The 15,710-nt window shown below is 35.3% G+C and overlaps 1 pseudogene; it reads right to left on the bottom strand.

The window, feature by feature from the left end:
- Positions 1 to 13,228: 13,228 nt before the first annotated feature.
- LOC133176127 (uncharacterized) overlaps positions 13,229 to 15,710 on the bottom strand; it is a 33,887-nt pseudogene continuing 31,405 nt past the window's right edge.

The following is a 15,710-nucleotide window of genomic DNA, read 5'->3' as shown; positions in this document are numbered from 1 at the left end:
CCCTTGCTTCACGGGTTTTTCAAAAACCTCCTTATTGTGAACTTGTCTCATGTGGCGCCGCATATGTTACATACGAGACGAGCATGTTTGCTTCTTAGTCTTTTTACCCTTTTTGTCTTGGAGGAATTGAAGGCTGGCGGTGTTTCTTTTTTCTCTCTTTTCTTAAAGGGGGCTCTTCCACAGAGAAAATACCCTCCGATTCCGTTCTACAAATGGCTGCATTTAATTCCTCTTAAGTTCCCCCTCCATGGAGGAAATGTTCGAACCTACAGAACCAATTTTTCTTCCTTTAGGCAGTGACACAACTTTTGGTTCCCTCTTATGTGCCTTAGTCGCCTTAAGGTTTTCAACTGTTTGGGACTGGTTTTTCAACCATTCGTTTAGGCGATTGTCCCTCCATTGAATTAAAGAGAGGTTAACACTTGAGATTTCGCCGTTGATTTCAAGAAAATACAAATGCACAATACTTATCATTAAAATACATCAAGATTTAATTAATTATGATGTTTACATGGTGTATGTACTTTCAACTTGATTAAAGACGACAACAGAGTGTGCTGTGTTTGTTTATTTGGTTCACTGCACTACTTTTTTTGCGCCTTTCATAGCTTTAAAGTTGACTACTTTCACTAAAATTATAACACCCTATGATTTTTTTATTGTTGTCTTTATTGAAATCCATGAGTTTATTTTTTACCAAACACATAGGTAAGAATAACAATTCAAATCTACAAAAAAAATGATTAAAAAAAAGGGGGGGTTATGATACTGGTAACTTGAAAATTATGTGTCAAAACAATGTAGTGTTTCATAGTCCTTTTATTTTCATCAAAGAGTGAATTCTGTGTCAGTAGCTTGTAAAAGAACAACAGATGAGACTAAAAAAAGAATTCGGGATGTGCAGTCATCAATTAAAAAGAAAGAAGCCTTCAGAAAGAGAGAGGCAATGAGAACTGGGAATGGGCCTTCTCCGAGGCACAAATGAAACCTTGGGAAATGGCTGTAAGTATTTTAAAGTGCACAAACTTTTAAAAAAGTGATAGTCAATAACAGCATTCTGCTATGAAAAAAAAATCTTGGTCACATTCAGTCATTCATATGCAATCCAAATACAGTCAAACTTGTCACAGCGGTCACCTGTCCTATGCGGTCATTTTATTTCCTCCCAATGAATTTTCCTATATAATGTAACTCTATTAAGCGGTCACCTGTGTAACGCGGCCAACGGTCATCAAATTTCATGTAAAATCGCCATTTTCCCTCGTATATACCGGCCATTTTGTCCGATCACGTGACCAGATCTAAAGTCCGGTGACTCCCAATTTTTATCACTACTGTAAATTTGTCGTGTGTAGCAAGATCATGAAAAAAATAATTGGCCTTATTAAACCCATTTAAAATATTGGATAATTTATTTATTCATTTAACAAAGCTGAACAAGGTTGCTAGTGGCCGAAAAGGTTATCGGGAAAACGGACTTACGAGAATCTTAATCTTATTGAATTGGAATGTGGTTAAAAAAAATTCTGAATGATACACAAGGCATCCTTATATTTATCTATTAATGGATACAATAATTAGGTGTTTCCTAATTATTAGTTCACCTTTGGCATGTCCAACTCCTATAGGTGTAATTGCGTAAATGCATGACAGGCCGTTTTTAACACATAGGAAACGTATTACATGTATTTGTAGAAACCCTAATTAACTGTTTTGTTTACTCAATGTGTCCTGATTATCATGTGATTTTCAACTAGGTAAGACGACAGTTAGGATTAGTCACGCTTCATTGGTCTGTGAATTTGATATCAATTTGTATTGTGCACTGCTTTGATAAACTGAGATTATGACTTGTCTGTTTATTACGCTACTATTTACATACAATTATCAGGACTAACTAAACTTGTTTTTTTAGAGGCAGTACCAGGATCAGCATCAGCAAGCAAAGGATAAAACCAGCATTGACCTACATAAAATCAGCATTATCCTACTAGCATCAGAAAATCAATGAGTTTTAATTCAGTAAAAAATTAAAAAAGAAAGAAAGAATATTGGTTAAAGTATTCACATTATTGATACATAGTGAAATATTATGATCAAATAATTGTAAAAGGCAGTTTTATTGCTTTAAACGGCAATGCTGAAATTCATTATCTACTTCCGGTAGCATGATGCTACTTCCGGTAGCATTGACCTAATTATAAAACAGCATCAGGATAAGGATAACTAGCATTAAATCAGCAAGCAAAGGAAGCATTCAAATCAGCAAGTAAAGGAAGCATTCAAATCAGCATTGATGCTGTAACAAAATTAGTTTCCTGCACTGTAGATAAAAAATATATTGCATTTTATTCATGGCACAACATGATAATGTAATCTTATAATAAAAGAAAGTTTTGTTGTTGTTTGGAGGGAGGATAATGGCAGTGCCCTATTAGACTCAATATATTTTTTGTTGGAGTCATCAAATTTATCTTGAACTTAATCTTGAGACTTTTTAAATTAAAAATAAATCTGAGACCATCGATGTCCAAAGCACATCTTTCTTTTATATTCTATGATGTGTTTCAAAACACAGAACTTACATAAATTGGAAAAGAATTATCTTGAAAAAAGATGAACCTCTTTTCAAAGGTCACCTCTCTATAAAGGTCACTTTTAATGGTTCCCGCAGGTGACTGCTTAATACAGGTTTGACTGTACTCCTTCCTATGAATGAAATTAAGAGTCAAAATCAGCAAGCATCGAGCATTTCATGGAAAGTCAAAAATTTATTTTTTTCAAAAGCTTTTGGTATGTAATAGATGTTGTCCTACCTAATGCTCAAACACAATTAAAAATTATTTTTGACGTATTTAGGGACTGTCATCCAAGGAAATCCATTTCCTTAGCAACGGGTTCATAAATCCTTATGACCGTATAAACCGAGGTCCCGTGTCGCAGTAGGTGCTGGCACGAAAAAGATCCCTCGCTGCTCAAAGGCCTTAAGTGCCGAGTATAGGAAAAAATTTGCAGCTGTCCACCGGCAAGTGGTGGCGTCTCCTTATGAGTGAAAAATTCTCGAGAGGGACGTTAAACAACATACAAACAAACATAAATCCTTATGAAAATCAATGATTTTAAGCCATTTGTTTTCTTTACGTTATACGATAAGGTATTTTGACTACCTTATTTGTTGAAAGAATGAATTACCTTATTCTCCAAAAATAACGAAACATTTCTGTACTGATATTGTTGCCATGACAACGGGAAAAGAATATGATGTCAATACTTATTAATTTTGGAAAAATTACATATATTTATCACTACATACACAAATTATACAACCACTGCTGGAAAAATGAATCCTGTGCTCCTGTTTGGGGGTCCTCTATATGTCATATCCATGGGCGGATGCAGGATTTAAGGCGGCCCCTAGTGGGTCCAGGGCGAAGCCCTGGTGGGGGCCCAGGGGGCGAAACCCCCGTAATCTCCAAGGTTTTCGTGAATTTTAAGAGTAAAACCAGGCAAAAAAATAGTGGTATTGATTAGTTATGTACACTGTGGTATTTCACTTTTTAATAGAAACACACACACACAAACAATCCAAAAAACAACGAACAAACAAGACCAGATTCTAAAAAGTAGCATTTTACCTAGATATACAAGAAGTCACAAAAATTAAAATGTTTTTCAAAGTACATTGACCGTTCACGGTAGCTCAGTCGGTAGAGCGCTCGCTCCGTGATCGGGAGGTCGTTAGTTCGAATCTTGGCCGCGACTGACCTAAGTCGATAAAAAAATTGGTAGCAATTGTTCCTTTGCCATGCGCTCGGTACTTTGAAGTGAAAGTTGCGGGTCCTTCGGATGAGACCTTAAAAACCGAGGCCCCGTGTCACGGCAGGCGTTGGCACGATAAAGATCCCTCACTGCTCAATGGCCCTGAGTGCCGAGTAAAGGTCAAAATTTGAAGCCCTTCACCGGTATATGGTGACGTCTCTATATGAGTGAAAAATTTTCGAATCGGACGTAAAAACAACATACAATCAATCAATCAAAGTACATTGTTACTTGAGAGGGCAGGGAGGTTGTGGCCATTTCCAGACTATATTGATCTCCTTTAGAAGAAGAGCTGCATATAAAGATATACAAAAATAATCAAATTTTAAAACTAAAATGTATTAAATTTTTGGTTGCCAAGTGATAGTTGACAGCTTAAGATATAAAAAAATAAGTTATATCTGATGGTTAATTTCTTGACCCCCAGCATCCTTAAGGTATCCGGCCCAATTAAGCCTCAGATTCAATGGAATTGAATGTATAACAGATATGTATGGGCTGAGTATTCAGTATATTTAAACATCAGTTTCATGTTTTAGAATCAGTATGTAAGAGCGGAACGTGCCTTAATTTTTGACCTTGTCCTGTCCTTGAAGAGTTATCTCCCTTTGATATTTTTCAATAAAAATCAATTCTAAAAATTCTATCTAATTTTTTTATACGGACGGTGGTCACGATTTTTTTTTTATGGTAACAAATAACATTGCTTCATTTTCATTGGTCTAACTGAGTTACCCGCTGACGCCGTATTCATGCATGGGTAACTTCGGCCGATTTCTGTTCAGCTGATTTGCATTTTATTTGTAAAAACTAAATACTATAAATTAAAAAGGTATGAATTTAAGTTGCAAAATTAAACATAGTTGATAAATTTCACGCCAGGAACATCTACTGTGTCTTTCTATGTATACAAGATATTTTCAGAGGTGATAAACTGATAATTCCCCGCAATGGTTTAAAAATACCCGTCCGTAATTTTTCGGTCGATAAAGTTTCTTCTTGGATGTAATTTCCCAGGGAAGAAAAAAATATTTAGCCTATTATTATCGACATTGATTTGTTAATGAAAAATGCATTTTCCTTCTGCATAAAATAGATGTGTGTGTACTATAATGGGCTATAAACAAATTATTTTAAGGAATTTATGAACGGTCGAAATTAACCAGGTGGTCGAAGTTACACCATCCTAACCTATATCCTGACGTTCAATTCCATTTATATGGAAAGATTATGAGATGTATGTAATGAAAAAAGTCTTGTATCTATGTAAGTAAATTACTGCATAGTTACACCATTTGATAAATAAATACATCAATCGGTGGATGGGTTTGTAACGTAGACCGTCTGATTTTAAATTCATTTATTTACCTTCGACCAGCCTTTGTGCATTCTATCCTTCAAACGAAATCTGGAGACGTTTTCCGGTTTGAATAATTATGAGATAATATTCATAGCCTAGGGAATGCAAGGTTTGCAGACTTGATTTTTAAGAAAACCGATACTTGGTCATAAAATAAAATTACCATTTTTTAATTGACCATTAATTATAAAACCAAAGTATGGCATTATTAATATTAGTCATGTCAAACTTTGAAAATTTAAAAGGGGGGGGGGGGCATGCGCCCCCACGCTCCCCCCCCTTAAATCCGCCAGTGATATCTATAAACTAAAATTAGAAAGCAACTTTAGTAGAAAAAAGTTATACAAGGTCAAAATGTGTGTCAATCTGGCATTTATAAGCTTTTTTGAAGGGAGGGTGTAAACTGAATACATGTACAGTGTCCATTATATTGGTTCTGATCAAAGCTTACTTATAAATTTACTTCTGTTGAGTAATAAATATTCATTCATTTTAAAAGGAATTTTATATTTTATATTCTCTAGAAACGAAACTTGGAAGGGGGAATAGGAATCACCTTGTCCGTACAATCTTATCTGGTTCATTTCATTTGAAAGAAGCGCCATTGAAAGTTCATACTTGATATTATTGCTTATGACCTGGATACTTATCATGAACTTGACTCAATGTCATTTGAACAAGATCAAGGTTTATCTAAGAGCTATGGGTCTGTCTTGACGTTGACCCAAGATCATTTGGGGATGTTTAACCTTGACTCAAGGACATTTAGCATGTTCAAGGTCACTGCAGTAAAAGTGCACTATTTGAGTTCGGTACATTACTTCGAATGAAGAGACATTGGAAGTTTGCGCTTTGCACAAAAGTTTTACTACGTATGAGACTTGAGTGTATGACATATTCATTTGGTTATGTATATTCGCACTGGCAGAAAAGGTGTTAAGTTTATGTTTGGACCATATTTTTGTAATAAACATTTCATGCAATAGTTTGAAAGAATATACTGCAGAAGTTGGGGGATCGTTTAATGAGCTTGTTCACAATAATTCTAGTTCATTCAGGTGTGATGTACTCAAGGTCACAGAATCAAAGAACATGGACACAAGGACCAATACCAGTGAAATATCTTTCATTTAATATGATCACAAAATGCCTTTCAAAACATGCAAACCTTGATTGAAACTGGTATACTGACACTTAAAAATAGAGTCATTATGGCAGCTTAAATATTTGAGAAAAACCATTTCAAGCAAGCATGTAGTTATCAGGTTTGGGGGGGGGGGGGCAGCCCCATCCCCCTTTCTTCCCAATTTAACATCAGCTTTTATGATTGAGAATGTGCACTGAATAAATTTGAAATTAATTGTTTGATCTTGAATGACCTTGTTCTATGACACTTCAAACTGCAGAATATAAAGATGTGTTTCAAATTCATCTACTATCTAATGATGAATCTGCATGCCAAGACTTGATTAGTTAGTAGTTTTACATCAACAAAAAATGCTAACAGACAAACAAAGAATGCTACTTTTGGATTGTACATTTTTATTTGATCCACTTTCATTAATACAATTTATGGATCTGTTTTCTGGCTCCCTGAGGGTAACCACTATCCACTAGCTTCCAGCATCACTGGTCTGTACTGTAATAATGTATTATCTGAATCTGAAAAAAAGTGAGAAAATTAAAATGTAATAATATTATATAACTTTGCCTTCATATACTAGACAACATTTCCATTTGAGCTTGTTTTGTTTTCTTTGTGCTTGATTCTTTTAAAATTTGAATTTAAAGTTTGAATATCAAATGATTTGACTCATACAAATTCTTTTTTTTTCTTCATTTTTTGGGGTATAAACAACATAGATGATGGAATATGTTTTCCATGTATTCTGTATTTCAAGAATTTTTGTACTTTCACACCCCTATCTAGCTACTATAAACATCTAACAAATCCCATTAAAACACATTGTGGCAAGTCACAGGCTTTGTGTTAATTCCATTTCCACGAAACAGGTACATGTATTTGTGGAAAATAAAATGGACATAAAAACCTTTGCTTGCGATGACGATTAATGCAAAACGTTTTTTTTTTATATCAATTAAATTCCAAGAAATCTCAATGGTTTATTGCTTTATTAAAAAACAATTTTAATTTTGTACTATATGTATTAACATGCTTTTCCCTGTGTAAATCTGTATCAGCACAACTCCTGACAAATTTCATTCGATATCTGGTGGGCTGACTACAGCGACGTCTTTCGAGAAAATTACAAATCTTGATTGTTCTTCCTATCTCTCAACCAACCTAATTAAGACTTTCGGTGATAAACTATGCGTAACACTTGCATTTTACGTATCAACTGATTCCTTCCTGTTTACATTATCTGTCTCCTTCAGTTTGATTGGTGCTTCTCAATGAGAGAAACAAGCCCGAAGATGAAATAAGATTTTGCAGAATATCCTCCTCGGAAAGGGAGGCATGGGTAGTAAATTGGATTACCGCAATTAAATCCCAGTTCCTCTAAAATACAATTTAAATAATGAGTCTATCAAACAAAGACAACATTGTTACCGGCTTTGTCAGCAAGGACCAGTACACACTTATCATGCAATTAAATTCTTTTTTCACTTCTGAATTATTGAATACAGAAGGCTATTTGGTTTTCATTTTGCCCCTCAATCACTTGATGCGCGATTTTAACATAGATCTGATACATTCAATCCTTGCTGACGTATCCGGGTCTTCTTTTTCATGTCTGGCCATCGCCTGGCGTAATCTTCCACAGAATCCATGATATTTATGAAATTATGACGCCAGTAAAAAGATCACGGTTCCCTAAATTTGGCCCTTTTAAAATTATGGATTTAAGGTCCTCATTATTAACGATATTTACGTCACCAGTGTCCATCAAGACTATAGATGTTGGGTGAAGAACATGAACACGAAGGAGGATTAAGTTTCAGATACTCGATATCTAGGCTCCGTTAAGTTTTTTTTGTAATTTAAAAAGTTTGGAAGCAATAGTCGATGTATATCTGTAAAAATTCAAGGTGTACTCTTCACTTTGAAATATGGTAGAATACAAGACTGGACCCTTTTGTGATTAAGAATATCACTTCTATTAACCGCGTCAATTACTTTATTGGCATATTGGAGTTTAAGGAAAAACGGGTTGTTGTAGCTGCATTTTCTTCTGCAAAACTTGGCGGTTTAAAAAGTCGATGATTTGCAATATCCATAACCAATTATTTTATTGGCATATTGGAGTTTAAGGAAAAAACGGATTGTTGTAGCTGCATCTTCAGAGCCACTAAATGCAATGATAGATTTCTTACAAAACGCAACGAAAGAAATAAAAATGTAATTTAGAAAGATTGATTGTATGTAGTTTTACGCCCATTCGAGAATTTTTCACTCATATAGAGACGTCACCATATACCGGTGAATGACTTCAAATTTTGACCTTTACTCGGCACTTAGCGCCATTGAGCAGTGAGGGATCTTTATCGTGCCAACGCCTGCCGTGACACGGGACTTCGGTTTCTAAGGTCTCATTCGAAGGACCCGCAACTTTCACTTCAAAGTCCCGAGCGCATGGCGAAGGAACAGTTGCTACCCATTTTTTTATGGACTTGGGTCAGTCGCTGCCGAGATTCGACCTCGCGACCTCCCGATCACAGAGCGAGCGCTCTACCGACTGAGCTACCGTGAACGGTAATTTAAAAAGAAGAAATATTTGAAATAAAGGGTAATTAAAGTTAAGCCTCTTAATACTGATATAGTGTAGAAATTATAAATCAGCACTACCATATTTTTTAAAGTTTTTTTCTTCTTTTTTTTTTAAAGGACACCAACCTACTGCTAGGTGATTTTTCCACCGTTTCCAAATTTTTCCGACAAACGACATTAATAATCTGGTCAAAATTAATTTTATTGATAAAATGTATAAGCAAGAAGTTTTTAAAATTTCAAAGCTACCAATCCATAAACAATAGCTTCACTCTCTGGTTCAACTGTCTGCTTGTTCTTAAAAAAAAAAGCAAATCACATCAATAATATCCAAGGCGTCCCATGTATATCGAATTCGTTAAAATTAGTTCATATCATTATTAGATAATAAAAAGAAGTAGGTTGATACGAACCGATCCACCTCTAAATCATCCCAAATCAAAGATTCAGAGGGCGAGGATGGACATATTTCCTTTGGTTCTCCTAAAAAGGATTAAAATCAGTATTTGACTGCAGGTATAACATTTCTACTATAACGTCTGGGAAATATGCAAGTGATTACAAACCTTTCCTCTTCAGCTGGGTCTGGTAAGGTCTGAAGCCGCAGAGTGGATAAAAACTCCTCACTAGAATGAAGTCTAATATACATGTAATGTGTCAGATATATATCTATATGTATGCATGTATTTCAAAAAAAAACAACAACAAAAAACGTGTGTGATTGAAATACGCAGTACAGTTAAAGTGCGCAATGGAAATATCGGCAAATTTTGCGATTGAAAATATATTCTTAATCAGGATGGCGATTCTTTTCAGTACTTTATTGATATCCGACAAATGTAATTATGGTTAATAACTACATATTGAGGACGATAATATTTTATATTTAGACTTGTCAGGTGATGCGGCAGACATGTGATATAGCACATATACTTGCATTATTGAAGTCACCTATAAATTTCACTAGTGCAAGGGCACAATCAAGTTAAAATTCTAAATTTAGAGTAGAAATATTTTCAACACGCATCGTAGTTTCTGAAAAGTGCTGCGATCCTCTATAGATTCTGCTATTTCATTCTTAAAATCAAATTTATATGACCACATTCTGTATTTGTTGCTGGTCAACGGCATTAAATATAGATATAATCAATTCATTTTCACCAAGATCGCAGCACTTTTCAGATACCTTAATACTTCTAGAGTTTATTTGTAAAAGCATACTGGGATCCATTGAGTGTATGCCCTTGCACTAGATCGATTTATTAAGATCCTTGCATTACCCTCCGATGTACTTGCATACAAATATACGGCAGTCTCAATTAAATAGGAAATATACAAAATATATACGAATAAATTCATAAAGAAGACATTGCCTCCAAGTTAATTGCCTCTTAAATATTTTTAAATAATATTTTATTTAATTATCGAATGCATTTTTTGTTGTGAAAATATTTCTTGATCCGCCACTTACTGCATACAAACTGCGTCAGATTTTACGAAATGACGTCACATCGACAAATGCATCGCGATCAGTAACTTGTTTATACCTTGCTATGTGGAATTTAACTAAAGACAAAACAGCATGTTTTAGTAAGTTTAGATGTAGTTTGATGGTTTCCTATAGTTTAAAATAGCAAATTATTGCATTTTGTAGGTTTTTTAAAGAATTGTTGGTTTTGTATGGTGTCATAGTTAACATTTCCCATACAATTAGGCTCCGCCTTCTTTTGGTACCCTTAACTGTGCTGCGTAATGCTAAAAATTTCAACCTACTTGGTGCAAGGGTCAACAGCCTGGGGGCTCTGAAAGCGGAGATCTATGATACTCTCTTTGTCTCTAATTTGGTGCGTTCTCCTTAGCTGGTCTCCAATTCATGCATTCTTTTCTCACATAATATACAGGTTCGTACATGTACGATGTATCCCCCTTCCTTGACAAGTGTCTCAAAAACCTCCTGATTGTGAACTTGTCTCATGTGGCGCCGCATATGTTACATACGAGACGAGCATGTTTGCTTCTAAGTCTTTTAACCCTTTTTGTCTTGGAGGCTGGCGGTGTGTTCTTTTTTTTGTCTCTTTTTCTTAAAGGGGCTCTTCCACAGAGAAAAGACTCGAATCCGTGCTACAAAGGGCTGCATTTAATTAGGGCCCCGCTCTGCGGGCGCCCTATAGTGATCAGTCTGTCCGTCTCTTGTCCGGAGCATATCTTCTCTCTCCTTGGCCACTGGTCAATGATGTTCAGTGACCTTGAACGAAGTTTCTAGATCAAGGTCAAAAATACCTCTCTGTTTAAAATTTTTTGGTTCGTTGCATAATTTCTTTCTCTAAAGTCCAATTTGCCTGAAACTTTACTAGTTGACTTAGGGTACGGAACATTTGTGATTTTCCTTCCATATTTTGATAGAGGATATGCAACAATTTTCATAAAGGATATGCAACAATTTACATTCGTGATTTTTGAGCCTTTTTTGATAGAGGGTATGGAGCACTCGTGATTTTCGTGCCATCTTTTTAATTATTACAAGGATGACATAGAAGCCCTTTAGACTCAAACAACACATCCCGTAATAGTACACAAATGTTCCTCTTCAAAATAAACCCTTTTCAGCTACCTTACATTTTCATGTTCGTTACTGAAAGCGGGGCCCTTTGAGATGGCCACCATCTCAATGATATCTAATTCTTCGTAAGTTTCCCCTCCATAGAGGAAATGTTCGAACCAACAGTGTCAGATTTTCTCCCTTTAGGCAGTGACACAACTTTTAGTTCCCTATTATGTGCCTTAGTCGCTTTAAGGTTTTCAACTGTTTGGGACTGGTTTTCCAACCATTCGTTTAGGCGATTGTCCCTCCATTGAATTAAAGAGAGGCTAGCACTTGAGCTTTCGTTGTTGATTTCTAGAAAACACAAATGCACAAACATAATTTACTAGGCAAATTCAAAGCAAATGTGCGATCTGTCAACCCTAACCTTTCCAAGGTATTTGGAAACTTAAAGAACGAGACATGGTAACTGGGACTAATTAAAAACTTTTCTTACGATCTTTTTAAGAAAAATAACTGGATCAAGAACGTTAAAGCTTATCAAATAAAACAATTGCATTAGCAATACTAGTCCCCTACCGGCAAGGTTCCCGTTAAACATTGAAAATGCCAAAATTCCGTCAAAAATCAATGATGCGGAACGAAATGCAAACTTGATCTATAACTAATCAAGGTAAAGTCACATACTAAAAAGTAGCTCATTATCTGCAAGCGTTTAGAAGAAAATTGCGGAAAATCCTTAAAAATTGAAAAGGTAGTTATTCTGTCAAAAATGAATGAAGCGGAACGAAATGCAAACATCAAGATACACTCACATACCAAAAATCAGCTCAATATCTACAAGCGTTTAGGGAAAAGGTGTGGAAAACCAAGTGAGACAGACGGACGGACAGACGCAGAGGAAATCCATAGTCCCCTCCGGTTTCACTGGTAGGGGACTAATAAGTTTACCCTCTTTGCTTTCGTAGTTTAGGAAAACAAAGGCAAAAATGTGAATGGGTAACTAAGAACGTTAGTTTGTAATGTAAAGCGTAAAATGGTAACTTGTGCGGGATTTGGTAACTGGTTTGAGTTAATAACCTTGAGCGGGATTTGGTAACAAAGCGGGTGTGATTACTTTGAAGAGAAATGGTAACTTTATTTCATTGGAAACCTTTTTGAAGGGGATAGTCAATTCTGAAGAGAATCAGAGATTCAATTTGATTGTTATTGAAACCTAATTTTTATATTTTGCTACCTATTTTTTAACGATTTAAGTCAGTCGAGCCCGTGATTCGAACACACGATCTTCCGATCACGGAGAGAACGCTTTACCGACTGAAATACCTAAATCTGGACTTAAGCATTCCAAAGGTACTTTCCACTACATTTCTAGTTTGGCAGTGGGCATAGTTGTACCATTTTACCTTCTTAGTAGAGGGTTTATTGAATGGCGTCATTAAGTAATCTCTGAGCGAATAACCAAGAAGCCATCCAACTTCAGCAAGATTTTGTATGATCTCGGGGATGCTTGAATTCATCATAATGTAGGCATCATGGGTACTACCTGCAAATCTGCAGTTGATGTTTAGGAATCTGTCAATCCAAAATTAATAATATAAATGGAAAGAGTTTCAAAAATGATGTAATCTTAAAAAAATGGCAAAACGATGTTAACATCAATAAATTTGTGTTCATCTGAGGAATAACTCAATGTCTGCGTCCACCACTCCTGTATGTTCAGTGCATGAAAGTTCTTCCTAGAAACATACAAATGTCCTCCATCACTAGTAATACCCTAAATATGAAGAAGAGTTTCGTCAATGGCTTCCACAATGTTGGGCAATCGGCCGATGCTGTAAAACTTTTTCTCAGTCTGTCCTAGCTTGTTTGTAGAGTTTGGAACTTCATGTTGTCTAGGTGATCACAAAGTACTCGGCACACCCTTGGTATTAGGACGGAGACTAATGACTTCGAAATCCCATGGATGCCTCCTACTACGAGAAGAAGTCAGCTTTTGCAGGAAACAATAAAGTACTTAATATGTAAGAAAGAGGAAAATATACAATGCAAGTAGCTCTATATTTGACTGTAGTTTTGAAATTATGCCCTGTTTAAGAAAATGTTGGTTTTTTTTTTTTTAAAGAAACATTAAGTCAATTTCGATCAAACTTGCCACAGAGCAAACTTGGATGGATGGGGGGAGATAATTTTTAAAAAAGGCAACATTCTTGTGAGGTAACAGACGAAGTAATTTGTTATGGAAAGCATAAATTTAAGTCAGGCTGTCATAAAACTTTATTGGGTTATTATGAATTATTATAGGTTATTAAGAATTGGTATACAAGTCAGCAAAGCTATACTGATGGCAAATTAAGCATATATTTGAAACTAAAACAAAATTGGGGTTATGAAAATTATTTATCAGTAGTTAAAAATTTTGATCAGAGAAAATCTCTATGTAAATTAAGAATTTCCTGTCACGGGGTGCAAATTAAAGTGGGAAGATTTACCAACATACCTAGAGAAGATCGATTATGCTATAGATGCAATTATAACAGTATAGATGATGAGACTCATTTTTTGGTAACATTTAGAAAATATGACCATCAAAGAAAAGAAATATTTCAGTTAATTGAAAGTGAATTTCCAAATTTCTCAGCTTTAGATAATGAACAAGCATTCTGAGAGTATTGCATGAGCAATACTAATCCCCTACCGGCAAATGTAATCTGGTTCCCGTTAAAAATTGAAAATGACATAATTGCAAATAAAACTGCACATTGTCTTCCCTGAATTATAGGTGGCGCACAACACGTTTAATTTCATGACTATTCGTACCTTCAATTTTAGAGAGTGTCAACGTAATTTCTACCTCGTAGACCTTGCTCGTGTGCTTCAATTTTATAGATATAATGGCTGATTACGGATCGTGGGATCTACCCACACTTAGAAAAGAGCCACGGAAACGAAATGCTCGCATTTCTGGTCGCAAAAGAGAGTTGGTTGAAAGGTATACTTGCGAGCAGTTTCTTAGCCATAATTTTCTCTGTCGTACACGGAATCGTGATTAAGACGATATCGGTACCTGATATTCTTCGTAATTTCAATAAAAGTTCTCCAAAAGCATATTTTTTGTAGATTTTTGTGAGTTTAATTACAATTTGTACTTTCTACATTTTTTTTTAAAATTCCAGTCAGTTTTTGACGTCAAATACATCTTATATCATCTGTACAATGCGTATAATAATTTAAATAAAAGATGGCCTTGTTGTATACACGTAACATTTACTGTGACCCGACTACCTATCACCTAGAACAGGCCTCTGAATTTCTATCAGTAAGCCGTTATATGATTGATTAGAGTAACATATATATACTCCCTCTATATATAAATACATTTATATATTTATATACATTTATATATAGAGGGGGTATATATATTACTCTAATCAATCATATAACGGCTTATTGATAGAAATTCAGAAGCCTGTGCACCAAGTAGGCCAGTATCAGGCTTGGGGTAATGCTAAATGTAATGGTAATGCATTACTTGCCTAGTATATATATAGATAGATAGGCTTAGATAGATAGATAAATAGAAAGGGAGAGAGTATTATTGATAAGAAACCTCTCTGTTTAGACCATAAAAAATATTGCAGTAACTATAAAAATATGTAACAATTTTTTTTTGTTTAAAAACTAAGTTGTATCTGTAAATACATTCATGAGTCTTTCCCTTTCAACATATTTCAGACTTGAAGCATATGACAGAAATTCAAATTTTGGTTCTGCAGAAAGAGTAGAGAGAGAGTATTGTATGCAAGTGCCTGGTTATGACAAGTTTAAAGATATCAACAAAGATACTCAGATAGGAGGAGTGAGAGAAGAGGCAGTGAAAGCATATCTAGAAAGAATGAATGAAAGTGTAGATAGCAGTGTGATGTACATATATGAGAGCAAGTTTCTAAAGTATGTGAGACTCTGTGCTGAAAATAACTTTTATTATGTGAAGGCAGAATGCAAGGCACAGATGAAGAAGAGTGTGTCATATAAAGTGGATGTATGTGTTGATATGGATGGGTGTATCGTGGAAAGTCAGTGCTGTGGGCGGGGGCCCAACTGCTGCATGTAAGCATGTATGTGTTGTGTTATTCAGTTTACAGATGTTTTGTAAAAGTGGAGACATTGTAACCGAGGAGACATGCACTCAGAACCTTCAAACTTTCCATCAAACCAAAGTGTACAAAGGCAGTCCAATAAAGGCAAATGACTTGCCT

Source organism: Saccostrea echinata, unplaced genomic scaffold, assembly GCF_033153115.1.
Source record: "Saccostrea echinata isolate AGI-Se365-2 ecotype Australia unplaced genomic scaffold, CSIRO_AGI_Sech_v1 ptg000066l, whole genome shotgun sequence".
Taxonomy (NCBI): Eukaryota; Metazoa; Mollusca; class Bivalvia; order Ostreida; family Ostreidae; genus Saccostrea; species Saccostrea echinata.
The sequence above is the reverse complement of the archived record's forward strand: the minus strand, read 5'-3'. Positions and strand labels throughout refer to the sequence as shown.